This window comes from Danio rerio, chromosome 24, assembly GCF_049306965.1.
Source record: "Danio rerio strain Tuebingen ecotype United States chromosome 24, GRCz12tu, whole genome shotgun sequence".
Classification (NCBI taxonomy): domain Eukaryota; kingdom Metazoa; phylum Chordata; class Actinopteri; order Cypriniformes; family Danionidae; genus Danio; species Danio rerio.
In genome coordinates, this window is record NC_133199.1 from 14842176 (window position 1) to 14864442 (window position 22267).

The 22267-nt window shown below is 35.2% G+C and overlaps 2 protein-coding genes across 7 annotated transcripts in view; one reads left to right on the plus strand and one right to left on the minus strand.

Moving 5' to 3' along the window:
* Window positions 1-22267, plus strand: part of trpa1b (transient receptor potential cation channel, subfamily A, member 1b) — a 365395-nt gene that overhangs the window by 27332 nt on the left and 315796 nt on the right. The window contains exon 4 of one of the 6 annotated variants that reach the window (XM_073940325.1): window positions 13062-13253. The exons of the other annotated variants lie outside the window; for them this stretch is intronic. The gene's annotated coding sequence lies outside the window, so the exon portion shown is untranslated. The remainder of the gene's footprint in view (window positions 1-13061; window positions 13254-22267) is intronic. 6 annotated transcript variants of the gene reach the window in all.
* Window positions 1-22267, minus strand: part of kcnb2b (potassium voltage-gated channel subfamily B member 2b) — a 209710-nt gene that overhangs the window by 18239 nt on the left and 169204 nt on the right. The window lies entirely within an intron of this gene.

Consider the following 22267-nt stretch of genomic DNA (forward strand, 5'->3'; position numbering starts at 1 on the left):
CACCTTTTAAAACACAGCCTCATTCTGAAGTTATCAGTTTATAAGCATTGATTTATCCAGATGAGTCTCGGCTGTTTAAAATGTATGCGGCCAAGTTAAACGAATACTAATGTTGCTGATCTTCCGGAGGTCAGTCCATGTTTGACTGCCATGCTGATGTGATTGGCAGCGGCTATACTGAATCAGTCCCAGGCTAATCTTTACAGTGTTGATACCCCAGAGACTCTATTGACAGGGCTATGAAAATTTTGGATATACAAGCTCCAAGCTTTTAAGGGCTTTGGGAGCTGAGCCAATCCCATTCGATCTCAGCCTTAAGAGAAATGACCGATGATCCATAAAGCACAAGGAAAAAGCGCCGAAAAATAAAGTCAGGAGTGTCAAGTGGTCCGCTAGATGATACAGAGATATGCTTCACTAAACGCTCGGTCTACAAATTACACCGCTTTCTCAAAGACCTGACAACCCCACTGTGGATTCCCTGAATGCGCGAGAGAAATCCATCGATATACTTGATTAAATTCAGTCCTTTGTGTGTCATGCTCTGGCTGTTTTCAATTAATGATGCTAATGAAGACAACCTTTAGCCTCTTCATCTTTCTTTAACAATTGCTAATATAATCAATAACAGTCCCGACATGCTTTGCTGAATATTTCATCAGCACTCCGAATGTTCCTCTAAACGAGGCCCTTAATCTAAAACACAGTAATACAGATATCACTAATCGCTTTCCAGACGTAAGAAAAAGACAGAAGTGCAAACAAAACATCGCGTTTTTTAAAATCAATTTGACAAATGAGTGCCATGTATAATTGATGCCGTCTTGTAAGAGGTTGCGGGGAAACCCTGGAGCCATGGCTTCTAGTGTAATGACTTTCCAATGGGTAAATCTAATCAGACTGAAAGTGCTAGCTATTAGCTCTCATTGACTTGCCTTGCTCTTCACAGCACCGCTGGCATTGTCTCCGTCTAAACCTCGAGTCGGTTGTATCTGACATCTTCTTTACGATGCTGGTCCTTTTCTTTTTGACAGATGCCAATATTATTGATACAGGCTTCTCTTTAAGCTTTCGGCTAAGGCTCACTGAGAACAATCTAGCCTTGACTTTCACTGCAATCCTTTGAGCACAGCAGTAAATACCCATGTAAATATTTTGTGATGGGTGTGGGGGAGTAAAAGAAAAGACTAGCTGTCATATACTGGAAGGTAAGCAAATTTTGTAAAAACAGTGGTGAACCTGCCTATACAGTATAGCTTTATATTTTTAGCTGTCAAATTAAAATATTAAAAGATTAATCAGATAAATAAGACAAAGAATAATAATATAAAACCCCATATGTGATTGCATAGATTTGTTTCGAAATGTCAATTGTTTTCTCCCAAGATGTTTAATGCAAACAGTATTGTTATAGCTACAGCTAAACTAAAACTACTACAGGTGATTTTGTAAAATATTAGATAGAATAAAGCTAAAATAAAATAAAATTTTACATTATCACTTTACAAGTATGTTATAGCATAGGTTTTTCCAGATTTAACATATTTATTTTGCCTTGGCATCTTAATTGAAAACAGTTTAAGGTAAAATTCTAAAATTACTAAAGCTCAGTTGGAAATAATCAGTGTTGGGGTAAAACGTTATAAATAATGCATGTTACGTAATAATATTACTTTTCCAAAGTTACAAGTAAAGTAACACATTAATTTTAAAAATATGTAATATTATTTGAATTACTTTTTACTTTGCTTAATTTGCTTTTACAAAATGTGTTGAGGAATAAAAATGACCTTTGTCAGGTTGAACAGTCAGCTCGCACTCATTATTATCAGATCTCTTTTTTTTTTTACAGCAGACGAGTCAATTTACTTTTCTAGTAACTGAATAACTCAGGATATTGGTTTATTTCGAGTATGAGGTGGTATCCGTTATGTTAGTATTGAAGACGCAAACAGTTTCACCTAAAAGATCTGGTTAAAGCAAACGATTCATTCGCGAATCGCCCGTCATCACTACAGACAGTTGGAAACAGAAACATAGCAGGCTGTAGACTTACATTTTTGCAATGGATTTTTGTTATTTTGAACTCATCGAAGAAAAGAAGTTGGATGTTTTTTGTGTAGATTTTGTGCAAGTAAAACTGTTGACACCTGCGAGAAACACGACATCAAAAAAACAAAACTGGATGCAAAGCACTACACCTGCACCCCACCTCCTGCTAAACAACAAATGATTGACATCTGTTCACATTCTCCAGGCAAAACAATTACTTTGACTAAACTAAAAAAAATGGTTATAGCTTTTATTGTTGAGGAGAAGCAGCCACTGCCTACTGTAGAAGCGACTACGTTTTGTGATATAGCAAGATTATATTTTCTCTTTTGGGAAAGGATTTACGCATTTGTTAAGGCCACGTAAAGCTATTTATTCAATGTATAAAGCTCAAAGATTTATTTTGATTTGGGGATTTTTTTTAATCGTCTTACTGTTTATTTTGTCATTAAACATTTTAAAGGTTTAAAATCTGTTTTTGCCGTAATAAAAATTAGTTCATGTTTGTAGCCTACTTATTTTATTGCAATCTTTATCTTAATGGAAAGTGAATTGACTTAATAACACAATCTATAAAAAAAAACACATTACTTAAATGCTTTCATCAATCCGTATATACAGCATGCATGGCTCTAGGCTCAGAAAGTTCTCAAAATATAATATTATCCTACATTTTTTAAAGGAAAATGAAGGTGTAGGATATAGTGGTTGCTAAAGACAGATAAAAAGGTGAAAAAACACCTGCAAGTTCTGAAAGAGATCAAACCTCAACCAGGTAAGGAAAAGTAACGCAAAAGTAACTCAAAAGTAATATAATGCATTACTTTCCATAAAAAGTTACTAAGGCAATAGTTACTTTTTTGGCGGAGCACCTCAATATTGTATTGCACTACTTTCAAAAGTAACTTTCCACAACATTGCAAATAATACCAAATGCAAACCATACATATATATATATATATATATATATATATATATATATATATATATATATATATAAATATATATATATTTTTTTTTAACAACCAAACAACCAGTGAGCTACAAACAAAAATTCCAAAAGAATTATTGAAAAGAAGACAATTTGAGCTCTACAAATGTCCATCTGGAAAGTTTCATGCTAATAAATATAAATAGAAAGGTATACATTATGAAGTTATAAGAGAAAGAAATTGTACATGTTCAATATTTGTTTTTCTATAGACAAACACATGAAATAATTTATGTAATAACCTTGAAAGCCAAATGTCTCATGAGATTATATTTCAAATTTGATGAAGATAGCATGCAAAATAGGATTTCTTCAAAAAGTTGAAAGAGTTAGAGGCATTTTCTCAAAAATGACCTTCCCAAACTATAACAGTAACAGTTGCTGAATAATTAGGTCTACATTTACAGTTCATGTATCGTTGGAAAGAAAATACTTTGGGCTTTATTATCCATAATCTACAGTTTATAACGCTAGATGAAGTAAAAAAGAAAATTGCAATTTACAAAAGGTTTTATTTGTTATGAGTTAACTACAGTACATGTAACATGAAACACTTTTAGCTTAGCTTATCGTAAATTCTTGAATCGGATTTGATCATTAGTGTCTCGCTCAAAATTGACCAAAGAGTTGTTTAATACAGTACTTCAAAACTTCCTTTAAATGAACATGTCTATAGCAGGTGCAATGATATTAGGTAGCGCTTGAAAATAGTCTCCAGAACCAAGCCGTACACTTGCACCCCAGTTAGAATCTGAGTAATATCATTGTGCCTGCTGCAGCCATAATATGGCAAAGTTCCTTGATTACACTGGAATGAGAGTATAGTTCCTAGCCATATTGGCCTAGAAACTATCAACTTTTCTATTTTTTTGTCAGACTTGGTACACATTGTAACTACAGAAGAGTCAAGCTTAAATAGGAAAATTATCAAAACTCAAAGTTTTGAGTGAGATACTAATGGTCTAATCTGATTCAATGTTCTATGCTAAGCTAAGGTAAACTGCTCTCGTCTGACCAGAAGATCAGCTAAATGGATTTAAAAATGTTAAGTGAAATGTTAAACTTTATAGTTTTTTTTTCTATTTTCAAAAAAGTGGAGCGTTCCAACTATTTTTTTAATCCGTTTTTTAGTAGGTGCTTTATAGATGTTTTCTGATTGCCAATATACATTAAATGACAATCATAGTGTTCAAAAATGGACGCAGATTCTTAAGTATCATTAAAAACTCATTCTTGCTCATTACTTTTATTTGAATTTTTGGAAATTCCTTGTAATGAAGACTAAGGTGCAGTATGTAGGTTTGAGACCCAGTGGTTAAATTAGGGATTGCATCACTGGTTCAAAACATGCAAAACCAGGTTGCCAGATAAAAGACACTAACAAAGGTTGATTTAAATCGTGTTGTAAATAAAAGCGATGGATAGAAGGTTTAATATGTATTAATTAGATTGTAAACTTTATGATTCTTTTAGAGTGCAGTGAGTGCACTACTCTGTGCTTCTGAGTGGCTGTATTTAAATTTTTGTTGTGTTTCATCTGGTGCAAACAACCCAATTTCTTATCACTGCAAATCTCATTACGTAGTGTGTTGTTAGGACACAGGGTTACAATCTAATCTAGTCATAATATTTATATTATGTGATAATTAATAACCACCTTATGTGGAACTGCACCTCATGCGGAACTGAAATCTGCATCTCATTTTGGAGACTGTTACTGTCCACCGGAGGTTGCATTTTTGGTCACAGATGCATGCTTTAAGAGCCTTCTCGACTGAATGAATCACACCAAGGCAACCCGGTGGATATTTGGACCAAAACAAAGACAGACATTCTGGCACGTAACGCACATTTTCAAAGCACCTTTAAGAGTGTCACTATTTGGAAAACCAGCCCAATTCAATGATTAGTCCACAAATTGAATGTAAAATGTACCAATTCATGGTATCTTTGCTAATGAAGTTCGAAGTATTGTTTTTTTTACAGTAGTAGTTTGAGTGTTAAAATGAGGCACAACCAAATGTACCAAAAGACTTAAGAAATCAAAAACACTTTATCATGCACATCATATTCCACTATCACTTACAGTAATTTAAACTCATCCAGCTACATTCAAAGAAGAACACTTTACATTTTAGATTCTTTTTTGTCTTGTAACTATGCAACAGCACTCTTGGGGTTCAATCAATCTATACCTTAAATTGTGAAGCTCAGTTCATGAGCAGCATCTCCAGCTGTGTGGGCTGATAGGACATGAAAGGAACCGTAATGAATAACAGATTCACTCCCACTCACTGGTCATCCTTCTTTCCTTCCTTCCTGTCTTTCCTTCTTTCTTTGGGATGTTTTGCAGGCTATCGGCGTTGCAGAAACACAGAGCAGAGCTGCGAGCTACTGCATTGTGGGAAGAGATGCCTGTGTAACTTTAACTAATTGGTGTTTCTATTCACTGTGAAGCTTTTTCTGAGATGGATGACTTGAGATTTCCCTTTCTCACATTCCACACACTCTCCTCTGGTGCTTTTCCAAGTAATGATAGCCTCTTAAATACCATCTCTCTCGGTCTGCCATCTGTTCTCGCGACTTAGTCAATGTCTGGGGCTGGGTTTTGCATTTTTCTAAATCCTTCTGGTCTTGCAAGCACCGTGCCACCTACTGTACAGTAAGTATGCACATTCTACTGTAAATCTGAACCAGTATATGAAGCTGATGAGACAGAGGAAATTAGACCTTTTGTAGTGAACATGAGAATCAAAAGAGTCTTTCTACAAAATAACTCTCTTATTTAATAATGGTGATGAGTTTGAGTTTAATTTAAGCTATTAAGGCCCATTGAATGTATTTTTCACAGTATTATTCAGGTTTCACTCTTTAAAAAACTGCTTATTTGTATATGTAAAACATTTCTATCTGGTTCTTGAATCTGATTGGCTGATAGCTCTGCAAAATTCTGCAATATCAGAACTCGTACAGCCTCCTTACCCTTCAGTATTACTCCGCTCACATAGAGTGACAGAACATCAATAAACTCACTTAAGTTTGACAAATATTGTAGCTGTTGAACAACATAATGTATTTTTGAGGCTTTTGGTATATAATATAATATAATATAATATAATATAATATAATATAATATAATATAATATAATATAATATAATGTAATGTAATGTAATGTAATGTAATGTAATGTAATATAATATAATATAATGTAATGTAATGTAATGTAATATAATATAATATAATATAATATAATATAATATAATATAATATAATTAATATAATATAAAATATTTGTAATTATTATTATTATTATTATTCATTAATTCATTTTCTTGTCGGCTTAGTCCCTTTATTAATCCAGGGTCGCCACAGCGGAATGAACCGCAAACTTATCCAGCAATGTTTTACGCAGCGCATGCCCTTCAAGCCACATTCCATCTCTGGGAAATATTATTATTATTATTATTATTATTATTATTATTATTATTATTATTATTATTATTATTATTATTATTTGAAAACAGTAAAGTATATTTTTTAAAACAAAAATATTACATTTATTCATTCATTTTTTTTTTTATCTGGGGTTGCCAAAGCGAAATGAACCGCCAATTTATCAAGCATATGTTTTACAGAGTAGATGCCCTTCCAGCTGCAACCCATCACTGGGACTGTGGGGGAAACCGGAGCACCCAGAAGAAACCCATGTGAACAAAGGAAGAACATGCAAACTCCACACAGAAATGCCAAATGACCCAACCGAGGCTTGAACCAGTGACCTACTTGCTGTGAGGCAATCATGCTACCCACTGTGCCACCTTTCAATTTCAAACAATAATATTACATTTGTAAAATTAACACACTATAAACACATTTTAATTGCAAATTTACTAATAAAGTGTGTAAACTTATCAGGTGGAAGTGGGATTTCATTCATTTTAACTCTCAAATAATTGAAAAAAATTAAAGAATAAATAAAAAATGTAATCAATCAATAACTAAAATAATCTATAAGTAGGTAACTAAGTAAATAAATAAAAAATAATTAAATAAATAATTAATAAATATATAATAACACAATATAATATAACCTGAAAAGTTTTTTGTGTTACTAAACATATTTAAAAATACATTTAAAAATATTATTTAAAGCAAAAAATCTGCATTTTTGAATAATTTCTAAAGCATTGCGTAATAGTGTAAAACTTAAAAATTTATCAATATAGAAAATGAGCGTCTATAACATTAATAATACACTATTAAAATATATTTAAAGTGGATCAAATCCTTTCCTCAGAGCTGTCCTAAAAAATATTTCATCGCTCTTGTCTTTGGACTTCTTTGATTAACTTATTTGATCCACTTAAAATGTAATATTACTGTTTTTATTATTCAAATAAATACTGATTATAAAAAACACATAAGGCATGTTCTCTCAAGAACAAAAAAACAGCAACTTTTAAAAATGTTGCAATATTTTTACACAATTATTTTTGCCCTTTAGTGTAATATAAAGACTGAAATACAATCTAACTTTTGTGTAATACAGCTCTGTGACAGCGACAACAATAGCAGCACAAATAAGAAAACTAAGTCGGTATGGATTTGAACTTGAAGTTGTCAGTGCTCAAATGCATTGCAGGATTTTGTGCTGTCACATTACTGTACCGTACTGTACAAATACTGTCATTTACAATTTTGTTTTGCACCTACTACTGTATGCAGTTATTGAACCTGCAGGAGGAGCTGAGCAGAAATGCAAAATAATGCAGAGAGAATCTCACATCCCTTTTCCGGAGACGTGCGATTAAGATGTTAAGATTCGACGACTAGAAATGACATGATTATCAGTAATGGAATCGGGCTCTGTTTATTTCCTCTCTTTGTATATATGTCTCAATTCTGCCCCATCATCTTCCATGCAATCACTGTTGCAAATCGTCCCCATGACATTTATGACAGATGCGCTGCTGAATACAGATCTTGCAGGTTTTTATATGAACATTGATTAAATTGTGTCTCTTTGAATTGTGCTTTCATGTGCATCTGGAGAGTAAATGACTGTTTCAATAGTCACACTAGTACAGAGCAGATACCAGTGGAAAATTAAATAAAATAAAACAAAACAAAATAAAAAATAAATAGTAAAATAAAAAATAAATAAAATAAGAAATAAAAATAAATAGGTGACACAGTGGCACAGTAGGTAGTGGTGTCGCGTTACAGCAAGAAGGTTGCTGGTTTGAGCCTCAGCTGGGTTAGATGGCATTACTGTGTGGAGTTTGCATGTTCTCCCTGCTTTCACGTAGGTTTCCTCCATGTGCTCCGGTTTCCCCCACAGTCCAAAGACATGCGGTACGGGTGAATTGGGTAAGCTAAATTGTCTGTAGTAAATGAGTGTGAATAAGTGTGTGTGGATGTTTCCCAGAGATGGGTGGTGGCTAGAAGGGCATTTGCTGCGTAAAAACGGGCTGGATATGTTGGTGGTTAATAAAGGGACTAAGACGAAAAGAAAATGAACACTTTATCACATAGGGCTATGCATTTTTGTATTTTGTTTTCCCTTAATAATAATAATAACCTTTATTTAAAACTGTATGATGTAGGCATGGGGCGATAACAGTTTTCAAGGTATATCGCGGTTTGAAAAAGTCCAGGTTTTAAAACTGCCAAAATTTTCTGTAATACCGTTTCTAAGGTATGTGTAAGATTTTTAATTAACTTTTTTTTAGGACAACAGTATCTTAAGCAGAAAAGATATCCAAAGATGTCATTTCAAATTTCAAAGAAATCTGTGTGTTTGAAACCAATGAAGACAGCAGAATGATTCATTGATTCATTTTCATTATTTAGCCTGACATGTTTACTGCTCCAAAATATTATAAATATAAAAATACCATACCATGAGGCATACCATGAAGTTGTGATATTTTTTGCAAGGTTATCATACCGTCAGAATCTTATACCAGCCCATGCTTAGTATGATATGTTGTCTTGTGATCTTTGACTAATATTTAATTTTGTTTGATTATCTGAAAATCTGACTAACATGTAGCGAAAAATAAAGAAAAACAATCAGTAATAGGGAAAAACTTTTTCAGATCACTGTCATTTTCATTTTAAATGGTCTTTCAAACCACTAGCTTATACCATTTGTCAGAAAGAAGTATTTAAACATTTATTTGGAATATTTAGTGTGACCACATTTTTCTTTATACATTTTAATAAATATAGATATTAAGTTATTTATTCAAAATGCCATATTCCAGCATGTTTTACGCTGTGGATGCTTTTCAAGCCGCAACCCAGTATTGGGAAACTCTCATACACACTCATTTACAACACTTACTCGCTACGGCCAATTTAGTTTATTTTATTCAACTATAGCACTTGTCTTTGTACTGTTGGGGAAACTGGAACACCCATGCAAACACAGAAAGAACATGCAAACTCCACACAGAAATGCCAACGGACCCACCCATGACTCAAACCAGAGACCTTCTTGCTGTGAGGCGACACTGATAACCACTAAGCCAACATGCTGCCAAATTTGGAATTTTTTATTTTATTTTTGTGTATAATATCAATTTCCCTATTGCTATTTATGACAACATTGTATGAAATGTAAAATGACTAACACAAAACAAAAAACAAAAATTTTAACTGGTTGTTTTATTCCCATTACTAGAAAATCTAGTAACACAATATTTTTGAAAGCTCTGTGTTGTCGATAAAACCTCCTTTCTCCCATATTTTGATATTTTATATACATAAGAATTATTGAAAACATTCAAATCGACACCTTTCTTGAATTTATAATGCTTTCCATGTATATCAGATCATTTTTTAATTAAAGTTTTTAATTTAATCAATAAATCAAAATAGGTTGAATCTATTCTCACTTATTCTTACAAAACATCCTGTGTCCTCAATGTGATCATGTGCTTTGAGAAGAGAGAGAATAGGCACTGATGAATATAAAGCATAATTGGATACCCAAAATAAATAAATAAATAATATAACCATAAATTTTAAGCACCATAAGATTTATGGATGCATCTCCATAGCCAGGCACGTTCTCTGATCACTGGCTGCACTGATTGAGAACTGATTTAATTTTATTAGTCATTGTTGCTGCTAATGTAACAATTACTCTTAAGTTCCTATTGATATTCTGTATCCTGATACCAGATACAGGCATTTAATGTCAAGAGGATTTAGCATCTCATTCCCTTTCCAGAGGTTGGCGAGATAAAAAATTGGAAATAAATAAGCACAAAGGAAGGATGCAAATGCTAATATTCATGAGTAATTGTACAAGCTTAAAGCTGAGCTCCCCCAAAATTAATATGTAAAAAAAGGATGTAGAAATTTTTTTCTCTCAGAAACGACTAGACAATTTCAAAGTCAAATGTAAAGAAATGGCTAGTAACACAAGATCAAAAACTATATATAATTTACTAAAGAAATTAAACTACACTATAAATCTTAGGTGTATATAAGATTGAATTATAAGATAAAAGGTTGTAAATCAGACTTATTTTTCCTTATTAGAGTTTTGTGAAAAAAGTAACAGTGGCAAGATGTAACCTCAGAACTGCGAGAAATAAAGTCAAAATTGCTAGATACAAACATAAAAATGCATAATCTATTAAATTGAAAGCGTTTTCAACTAAATATATTACAAAAATACATGTTTTGCGAAACACAGTAACCAAATACTAGCTTGAATAGCGTAATAAAGGGTTTTTAGTCATTTTACAGATGTGTGAAAAGGATTTTTCTCAAAAACTTCATTCATAGTTTATGACATCATTGATGATGCATGAAATTCAGATGGAAGGCAGGAAGTGGTTCTTCTACATAAGAATTGCTATCAGAACATCAAAATGTTTGTTTTATGTTGTTTATAATTGTTTAAAACTGCCAAAATAAGAAATGCCGAACAGCTTTTATAGACTTCCAAAACTTTTAGCTCATAAAGGGGTGAAAGTTCAAGAAACTGGCTGATAAACGGAAAAAAGACGGCACATAATAAACATTCATTCAATACATCCATGTGTAAAAACTATTTTGAACGCGATAATTTGTTTGACACCACAAATAAAGATTATCTACTTGCCTAGCTATGTGTATAAATATGTTAATGTTCACTTATACAAAATCCAGGAGAATATAAATAATGTACACTGCCATGTAATCACTGCAATGAAATCTCCTTGTTTTGCAATAAACCAGTCTTTACTGGCATTCTGGTGGAATAAACAACTGTATTGTAAACATCGAGATGTGCAACAACGGTGAATGTTTGTTGATAGTAAGTTCATCGACAGAAAACCGAAATGCAACCCTTCCGACAAAACTAGACGGGTTATTATTGAGGAGCTCTTATCCCCTTACAAACATAAATAAATGAATAAATAATGAAGACTGTGCGTCCACTCTTGTGGACTCGGCCATCTTCATGATTATCAGGATTATGCCCAACATATGTGGTTATTTTACATTTATATCTCCCTTGAAATATGGTATAAATCGCAAAAACAGCCTTTCCTCTATGTCTCCAATTCCACTTTTTACTTTCTGCCCTCCATCTGAATTTTGTTTGTCATCAGAACCATGTGATTGAAAACAGCCTATTTTTTACACAAAAGTTTAAAAGCATTTAAACATTATTGCTGTATAAATAGATACTTAGTTTATTTGTTGCAAATGCAATTAGTATTGCAAGAAACAATGTCAGAATGATGATTAGATGAAAAAGTCATTATTTTATTCTTATCCTGTGGCGGAAACAAGCTTCTATAAATATATGTTACTCTTCTCATTTATCTCAATGCAGCCCGATTTACCAAATGTAATTTAGCAAACTCTTTTCCTAGTGTCTCTTTCTGCTGATGTGTAAAAGAAAGCTCTCATCTTCTTATTAGGTAGTTTAGCAAAAGCACCATCAGATAAAGAGCTAAATTCCTGCATTGACTTTCTTCTTTGACGCTCTTTGAGTAGCTGTCCTTCAAGCTGAATTATGTATGCAGAAGATTGTTTGCCCTTTGAGAATACGCTGCACGGAAGAACGACTTGTCTCATCATTTTCTATTAAAGTTGTTTTAGGCACGCTAGAAGCTCTATTCACAACAGTCTTCCTGAGAGGTAACACTGAATGTCAGTAGGTTGACATCTTTCGTATCATTCCTCAAGCATTATGGAGGTTATTTCAGACTTGAGCGATTCAGTCAAGTTGTCAAATTGAGGTACAACAGTCATTTGAAAACCCGCATACTCACGGCACAAGTGTCAAGTGAGAGGCGGACATGGATTTAATGTCTTAAAGTAAAGCTGTCTGACAGAAATAACTTTTTTGATTGTTTGGAAGGGTGGCTGCAGTCGACAATGCGAAAGTGTGAAAATACCAGGCCAAAGGTTTATGGCTTTGCATGCTGTCAAAATGACTGGAATGTCACACTTGTGGTTACTACGGGAAGTTACACTTTACACTTATGGATTTTTATAGGCTGGTCACATCCAAGCATGTAAAAGAATGATGAGAGTTTAGACTGTGGAATTGAATGAATCGCACGTTCCACAAATTGGCCCCTATCATATACCGGGTGCAATGCGGCACCAGGTGTGACTTAAGTGCTATTTGCTTCATTCAACGTGATGCAGTAATCATTTTCGCGTCCGGCGCCACATTGCTTAAATAGCAAATGCAGTTGTGCCTATTTGTGCACCTATGGGGCTAGCTGGTTGGCGCTTTGCTATTTTGAGGTAACTGAAATAGATTGCGCCATTGAAGGCAGAAAAAAGCCCGCCTGACCTTTACAAATGCTCACCTGGACAAAGAAGATTTCTGGTCTTCTTTTTTATGGTCAGATGAAACAAAAATTGCATTGTTTGGCCACAGGGATGCAACCTTCATTTGCCATAAAAAAGGAGAAGCCTTCAACCCTAAAAATGCCATCCAAACTGTCAGACATGCTTGTAGGCACCTAATGTCTTTGGGGTTTTTTTTGCCAGCAGACCAGGGAACCTAATAACAGTAAAAAGGACCATGAAAAAGGAGCAATAAATCAAAATTCTCCCCATCAACATCAGGCAGTCTGCAAAAGGGGTGAAGAAGTTGTTAGCAGAAAAAAACTTTTTGCAGTGGCCTAACCAGAGTCCTGACTTAAATCCAATTGAGAATCTGTGGAGGAAGCTAAAGATCAGGTTGGTGGCAAGAAGATCCTTAAACATGAAAGAGTTGAAGCTCGTCACTAAAGATGAATGGGCAAAAATACAAGTGGAGACTTGCAAAAAGCTGGTCAGCAACTATAAGAGTAAACCTAAGAATGTGAATCTACACTGGTCCCACACTTTGGTTTGAATATGATTGTCATATCCTCTTCTCAGTTTAGGTCGATGTCACGTATTGGCCGTGGGGGTTTGGAATGAGGGGCAGCTTTGGTTCTACTTTACTTCCCCTAGCCATGTTATTCTACTTGCACATATGTAACACCTCCCTCGCCAAAACCTGTCTTGCCTCCTTCACAATATTATGCTACCATGACAATTGATGTCAGAAAACAGTCAGTACATCATAACCAGTGGTCACTAAACAAACCAAATCATCGCACCATAGAAATGATTAATTTTGGCTTCTAATGAGTGGATCAAGCCCTGATTTAAACTTCTGTTTGGATTTTAGCCGTACCCCACAGTGCATGTAGCGAATGAAGTTGTGAATATTTTTACGTCTGTGATCTGTTTGTGGTGCTCTGACAATAATACTTCTGAAACACTAGGAAGCAGTGAGATTTCTTTGTTTCACTTTGCTGATTTTCTCAGTCAGTGTTTTGTGTTTACACTGGAAATGTGTGCCTTGGTACTATAGAAGAAACTTACACTCATTCAAGAAAGAGGCAGGAATCTGCAAATGTTCAACGACTTTAATCATAAACTAAACACAATACTAAACTTTATAAACACCTGCATCACTCGTCATCGCTACCAAGCTGACCAATCACTGATCTTGTTTTCTGCATCTTCGCGACGTGTAGTTACAGTTTTTTGAGAGGTCTGCATCAGGGTACGCATGGGTATGTGAAGGGTATGCCAGAACTATCACAAAAGGTACTCGACACAAAAGTAAAAATTGAACTTTAGTAACACAGAATGTGCTTACATTAAAACTTTTACTGATAATATTACATTTAAATGGCATTAAAATGCTAATTTAAACAGTTATTTTTATTCAAGCAACAATTTACTGTTAAATGACATTCTTGTATAGCATTCAAATAGTTTTGCTCTGCCTTTGGACAAATCAAGAAAAAAAAAAAGAAAAAGTAACATTTACTATTAACAACTATTTACACTATTTACAAAAATCTATTTATTATATACATCTATAATTATTGGCAGTAGACCTGCTTTCTCTTATTTGCAGAACCCATCCCCCTAAAATGACTGAAATATGTTTATACGATAAGAGGAGCCCTTGGTGAACATTCTCTTATCTTTAAAATGAGTTTCACGGCATGACACACCGTAAGCATTATTTTGCTGAGCCTGTGAATATTGTATGTCCACCGGGAATAAAAAAGAGCAGTTGTATAGCCACATTTAATCAGGTTTAAATGGGATCCATTCAAATGATGTTCTCATGAATACATTTATTAAGCTGTGTACTCAGCAGTCAGTCCCAAATTAATTAACATACGCAGAGAAAAACAAGCTGATTCTTATCTGGCAGTGCAATTGTCATACTCATTTCAGATCCTGTACTTTAGTTAGCTGAAACAGATAGAAATTATGCTTATAGAAGGTGATTCTAGAGGATATTAAAGGCGCAGGGTCATTTTCAAATGAAACGAGTCTGGATCGCCACTTGTGGATGTGTGTGTTTAAGGCTAGACACTGCAGGCAATGGCATCGTTTTTTTATGGACCTCTTAATTTTTCCGATTTTGGGCTTTTTCCACTGCACTGAGCCATCAATTTCAGACATTATACCTGAAAAAAAAAAACAAGTCTAAAGTAAATAAATACATAAAAAAACAGACAAGATCCACTGTTCAGATTTTTTTCTGCTAGACCTGTATACAAACTAGTGCATATTTTATAAATAATGTCTCATTTGCATAAAGCATACTATTTTAGAAATCGTGTACAAAAATATTTTTCAGCGCTCAGAAAAAAGATTTTTGCTGCTTGTTCAAACTAGTTAAGATAGAAGCTAAAACAACCGATATGATATGAGCTGAAAATATGTTATATGAGCTGAAACAACACAATTCTGGAGGCTTTTTAGGAAAACTTAAATGTTTTATGTTCAATCTACTTAAACTAGTTACGTTAACCTAATGGATTTGTGTTAGGACAATGTGAATGAATTGTGTAGAATCCTGCATTAGTTACAGTTAGTTCTTAATCAGTAGTGTATGCAATAACTGTAGAGGTGATAAGTATTTATTTTTTATCCTACTGTATTCACCTGCAGTGTCTTGCCTTAATGAAAAGCTCTCAGTTTGCATTAGCCTGATAGCCCGATAAAGACATGAATTCTTGAGACAAAGGCATCCCGCCATTGTGGTGATGATGGTGTTTGCCATTGCCATGACAGCGGACAAATGGATCTCCCTTTCATGAATGGCATTGTGAGGGAAACGGGCTGTGATCTGCATAGAAAAGACGCGTGTTTCTTTCAACCAGATCAATGGCCTGTTCTGTGGGGGTGTTTCCTTTGCAGTAAAACCAATGTGCTATTACTGCTTAAAGGAACAGTTACACTAAAATAAAAAAATACAGCTCATTTACACTTCATTCATGGTATAACTAGCATTAAAGGCAGAGACAACAAAAACAGCTACAATGTGTTCAGGGCAGAAAATTTCAATATTTTAAAGGTGTAATCACTAATGTGATGGGTGTTCTGAGCTGAAACTTTACAGACACATACTTAAGACTTACCTTAAATCTTAAGAAAAAAGTACAATAGGTGCCATTTTAATGTGCGTAAGGCGCTTGAACAGACCTCATAACTCTTCAAATGTCTCATACACACTCAAAAAAGGTTTTTGCTGCTCGTGTAAACTCCTTATCTAAAACAAGCTAAACACAATTGTCTAGTTGTTTTATGGGACAATGTAATTGTTTTATGTTCTATTGACTTAAATTTGTACACACAATTCAGTTAAAGGTGCAGTAGGTGATCTTCCACAATGCTAAAAGCTTAGGATAAATCTCTGAATTACAGTCCCTCCCCTGCCGTCTAAAGCCACGTCTCCTGAAACACAAGCACAGCAAAAGAACCCTCTCTCATGTGTTAAAAGTGACTAGTGCTTGTCTGGCGGCGTGGAAGCCAAACTGAAATGCTTTTTCATAGCGAATATTTAGAGTTGCATGGTAAACAATATAGGGAGAGACTTGGTGGATTAGCGGTATTTACTTAAATACCGCTAAAATCTTTAAATTTTAGATTTTAATTTAATTTAAAATCTACATTATCGATGCTGTAAAAGTTCCTTTATGAAACTGAAAATAGTCTTATCAATCTTTCATCAGAAGATTTTAGTGGCTTCACAACATCTAACGTTACATCAGCTTTGCGTGAAGCTAAAACAGTTTTAAAACAGAACATTACCTGTCTAGAAGAAATCCTTCAGCCATTGTGTCATCCTTTCTCCAGCGTGCAAAAGTAACTCCAATATTCATTCAGGTTTTTAAAAAGCTTTGATTCAGCAAGTTTTTACCGATCTGCTCTCTCTCGTGAATGCGCAACGGTCGGCGGAGCTGCGTACAAACAGCTGCGCAGTTGTTCAAATCTGCATTTGCTGACAGACAGATTGAGTTACTTATCGGAATTTTGAGAGATGTCGGCCCAACTATTTGGATGAACATTTTGTTGTTTTATGCCTTACCCAAAATATAAAAATACATATAAATACATTTAGGTCATTTACTTTAATCATTACTATTAGAATGTGAAGAGACTTTTAACCAGCACTACAAAAAATGCTTTTGAAGACATTCACCTACTGCACCTTTAACTTGATTTGTGTTGGGACAACACAAAGGAAATGTGTGGAATCCAGATTTTTTGGATGTAGGTGTCTTCATCTTTAAAAGCGATGGGAAAACCTGTTTTAAAAGTGAATGCAGTCACCTGCACATATTCTCCGGGATGACTGCTAAGGTAAAATCAAGATCGTTAGAGCATATTAGAGCCAATTCTGATCAGTTACAAAATGACTAAAATATCATTGCGAAACAGAAAGAAACTGCATGTTCTACAGTCTGTCTGTGTCTATATCTTTATGAAGTGTCCTTGAGGGTGGCTGGATGCTGTGCCCTCTCTCTTCACGGGAGATTTACTTTAATTCATTCAAATAAGAGCGAGCACACAGAATAATTTGGACATTTAGAAGAGAAGTCTGGACAATGGAGCACTGTCAGATTTCAGAGACACAATCTACTGCATTAAAAACCCATGCAAAGTCATTTAGTCCCTAGAGCTAAGGAAGTGGAAGAAAATGACATCAGATGTTTCCGTACATCAGATTCCACTCCTCTGGCATGAAAAGAATGCATTACCTGTTAACCTCATACATCCTTACCAAAGATAGAATGGGAAATCCTATTAGAGTCATCCCGAAATGTCCTCAGACAGAACGGAGTGTATGAATGCTCCTGTCATGATAGTGTCTAAGACTCTGTTTCGCTCTGACAGAGTTGTTCAGAAATTACATAAGTCCAACTATTACTTAACCACTATTACGATGGCTGATGTCCTGAATGTTACATACTAACAGCCGTTTCACCTCACTCGAGACAAGTCTAGGGATCTAGGGAGTGCTTGAGGCCAAATTAAGAAGTGCTGAGAAGCAGGAGGTTGTTGTGGGACCATTTATCTGTGTCCTTCACAATGAGGCTTCAGCGTAAACTTGTTAGAGTCACTGATAAAAAACTTTTACTTTCACTGACATCAGCACAGTCTCTACTGAGTTCTGCTGGCTGGCAAACTTTAGCACCCAAGATATAAATAATGTGCTTTATGAAGTGAACCCCTAGATGGAAGATTTAGGAAAAGAGATTTTGAAATGTTGTTTGGATCCTCGTCCACTTTCACTATGTGAAGTAAAATAGTTGAAATGTTCCTCAGATAATAGTTCCCCTAAAGAAATGAAAAAAATAAAATCGCACAGGTTTGGAATTTTTATTTTCAAGAAATGAAAGCCAGCAAGGATAAATATTGTTTGGACCGTACTGACTTTCACTTTATATAAAAAAATATAGTTAAATTCTTCAAAATAGGGCAGCACGGTGGCTCAGTGTAGGGCTGGACGATATGTAAAAAATTTATATCACAATATATTTCTTAATTTTGGTTGATACAATATAATTGATATGAATATTGATATGGACAAAATTAAAAAGCTAGGAAAACTGCCAAGAATGCACACAATAGATGTCTGTACCTACAAATGTCTGCAAACTGAATTTGCAAAGTCTATAATACCTCCAGGCTCTTATAACTTAAAAAAAAAAATACAAAAATACAAAAAAAAAATCATGTTCACTTTTTATTTGTATTTAGCCTTTACAAACAGATGAGTATATTCATAGTTCTGGTTGCTTTTCATCCTTTAAGGGTTAAATCTGTCTATTTATATTTGTGTATAATTACCTAATTATATTAAAAGGTTTAACATAAAATAGTTTTTATATATTTTATATAGTCTATTTATATAGACTAATATTTTATATTATTTTATATAACACACTTTCATTATTGAAGAGAATTAATATCTCTGTTAATCACATTATTTCTATTTCATCAGCTTTGCAATAACCAAAATTCCTGATAAATAAGTTTGAGAATTTTATTTTGTAAGTTTGCTCGACTGCTATACCAGCATGCAGCGAGTTTGTGTGTGAGTGTTAATTTAGGTGTACGCAAGGATCAAGTTTATATGTATGTGGGTGTATGCATGCACCAAGTTTACATGTATATCAGCAAGTTTTATACATGTATTGAACATAGTATATGCAAGTAATTTATAGGTGTATTTTCACGTGTTGATGAGCGAAGTTTGATTTAAATCCTACACGGAGGGTGCAGTTTCATCTTCTCTTGATTAGGCTCATTATCCAATTTACTCTGGTTTAAAAAAATAAGTACTGGCATTTTTGAAAATACATACGTTATTTAGTAGGCCACTATGTCATTTATTTTCGCTGCTCACTGGGCGCTAAACAACAATCACCGATCAATAAGAGTGATTATAAATGTAAGAAAGCTGATTAGACAAAAGTGACTACCTTTATGCGTATGCGCGCGTACACCATGCACTCCGCCATTGTTGCCAGATTGGGCGGTTGCCCAATGGGGCAGTTTTGAATTTGATTGGGCAGTTATTTTTGCATTTCGGCGGAACATCTGGCAACACTGCACACAGCTTTGCTAGCTGTTTTTCACTTGGACTCATTCACAGTCTCTCTCTCACATAAACACACATGCAGGTATTCACCACACACAAGAGACGCAAAACATAAATGTCTGACATTTAACGGAGCAAGATCCAGCACTGCCGTGAACAGTTTATTTGCCGTACTTAGCAAATACGACTTATTTGCCACTTGTGAAAGGTTTGCAGTTTATGCTGGAGTTCCTTACGCCTTCTTTCAGCTTTCGCTTAGCTTGTACTTAGCCGCAAAAGCTGCATGGTGAGTTTTGCCATAAGTTCCCAACCACAGTTCTATTGAGTGGAACAGATTTGAAGTGTTCATGCTGCTAGTCGGCATCACTCTCCCGCACATTTTGCAGAGCAACGAAACTATAAGATTATCTGAACTTAAAAAGCCGAACCACTTCAAAACCACTGCATTAGACTTTCCTCTCTCATTAGCTGATTCGTCTGCATTCTTACTTGTGGAAGCTTGTTTATTCACATTTGTATTCAAGGCTCTCAATTTGTAGCTAAAACTTTCTGCGACGAAGCGAACTGCTGAGCGCTGGCAGCACGTCATCACGCAAGTGACATGATCATGCTCTTAACGGCTGAAAGTCATTCAGTGACAAATGATACAATGTATAAGATCTTATATATATATATATATATATATATATATATATATATATATATATATATATATATATATATATATATATATATATATAAAATATATACGTATATGCAAATTTATATCGAAATACCAGAAATGGGTTTAAAAATCATATCACCGTTCTTGAAAAAAATTCTATAGTGATATATATAGATATCGATTTATTGTCCAGCCCTTGCTCAGTGGTTAGCACTATGGCCTTACAACAAGAAAGTCGCTGGTTCAAATCCTGACTGGGCCAGTTGGCATTTTTGTATGGTGTTTTCGTGCTCACCCTGTGTTCGCGTGGGTTTCCTCCGGGTGCTCCAAACATTGTTTTTCCCTCAGTTCAAAGACATGCGGTATAGGTAAATTGGGTGTAGTAAATGAGTGTATGTGTGTGAATGTGTGTAGGGATGTTTTCCAGTACTGGGTTGAATATCCGCTGCGTGAAAGCTAATTTATATTTCTGCATCAAGTGCACACTTATAGTCCAGCATAGTCTTTATGCAGTCACTAGCCCTCGCCATCAACGCTAATAACGATAAGGGTTGGGTTTAGGGTTGTGGTAGGTATAGACATTAATAGCTGTGATGGTTGGGCTTAGGTGGGGATTAGCTTGAGATGTTAATAACTGTGATGGTTAGGTTAAGGGTTGGGGAAGGTATAGAGGTTAATAACTGTGATGGTTGGGTTTAGGGTTAGGGAGGGTGTAACCATTAAAAATGATGATGGTTGGACTTAAGGTTGTGGTAGGTGTAAACGTTAATAGCTGTGATAGTTGGTTTTTGGTGTGGAGTAGGTGTACACATTAATAACTGGCATACACAACCATCTTGGCGACAACATAGTTCTGATGTGGGTCTCCCTAACTTCAAGTTAGGCCTCTAACATACTACAAGTTACACCCCTTCATGTCTTGGCCCTGTCTTAGGGTGCTTTCACATCTGTAGTTCGCTTCATTTGGTCCGGACCAAGCTCAATAAATGATACATTGTTGCATTTTCTGCCGTCTTTAGGTAATTTTCACACCACACTGCTGGCTTTGGTCTGAACCAGTTGAAACGAACCAAAATGCAGTCATCTGACAAAATCCACATCTCTCATTGGCCAGCAGTTGTTTAACATATTTCCTAAACTGCTTAGTGATTGGTCAAAATTCATGTGCGGGAAAATGCCAGTGAACTCCCGCAGGTAAACAAAACCTTTTACTCTAGAGGGACGACTGCGCTGGCTGATTGTATCCCTGCTTTAGACATTATGAAACATTATGAAAATGAAGCGCAGCCACGGCTGGAAAACAGTGTTTATGGCATCGCTCGTCACTTCAGGAGGAGCCGTGAATTAATTTAGCTAAACTGCAACATGGTCATCTTGCGGAAATATTACCAACGATCCATCAGGTAATGTTTCCCATCTCTCTCTCTCTCTGTTGGTAAAGCCAACCCAATCCATATCCCATATTGCACAGCACATCAGCCTATGGCAGCTGAATTTATCCAAAACGCGCAGTACTTTTTGTGGTTGGACCTGTTTTAGTACGGATCATATTCTCACCACAAACGAACCGCTCCAGGGTTCGTTTAAAACCTCTTCAAGCAGGTCTTGATACGCTTTTGGTGCGCACTCGAGTACGATTGCTGCATTCTCATCTGCCCAAACGAACCATACCAAAAGGGGAAACGAACTCTAGTGCGATTCAATCGAACTAAATAAGGCAGGTGTAAAAGCACCCTTACACTCCGCAGACAGACCTTACTCTACGCCATAGCTGACACCGACGCTGAAGCGCATCTCTCAAAAACTGTAACTACCCGATACAACGACACGCAGCGCAAGCTCTGTCATTGGTCAGCTTGGTAGCTGTGCCGAGTGTGGGCGCTGCTGATGGAATGAATGTTTTCAAGTGTCCAGTCCTGTGAAGAAGCACTAGATGTAAACTTTTGTTTTGTGTTTACTTTGTGATTAAAGTTGTTGCATGTTTGCCGGTTTCCACCTCTGAAAGAGTGAGTTTTAGCTACTTGTACATTAAGGAAGCGTGTTACATTAAGGAACACCCGTTAAGAAACTCAATACAGAGAAACACTTCATAACCTACTGCCAGCTAGTGTTTCGGAAGTGTTATTGCAGAGCAACACA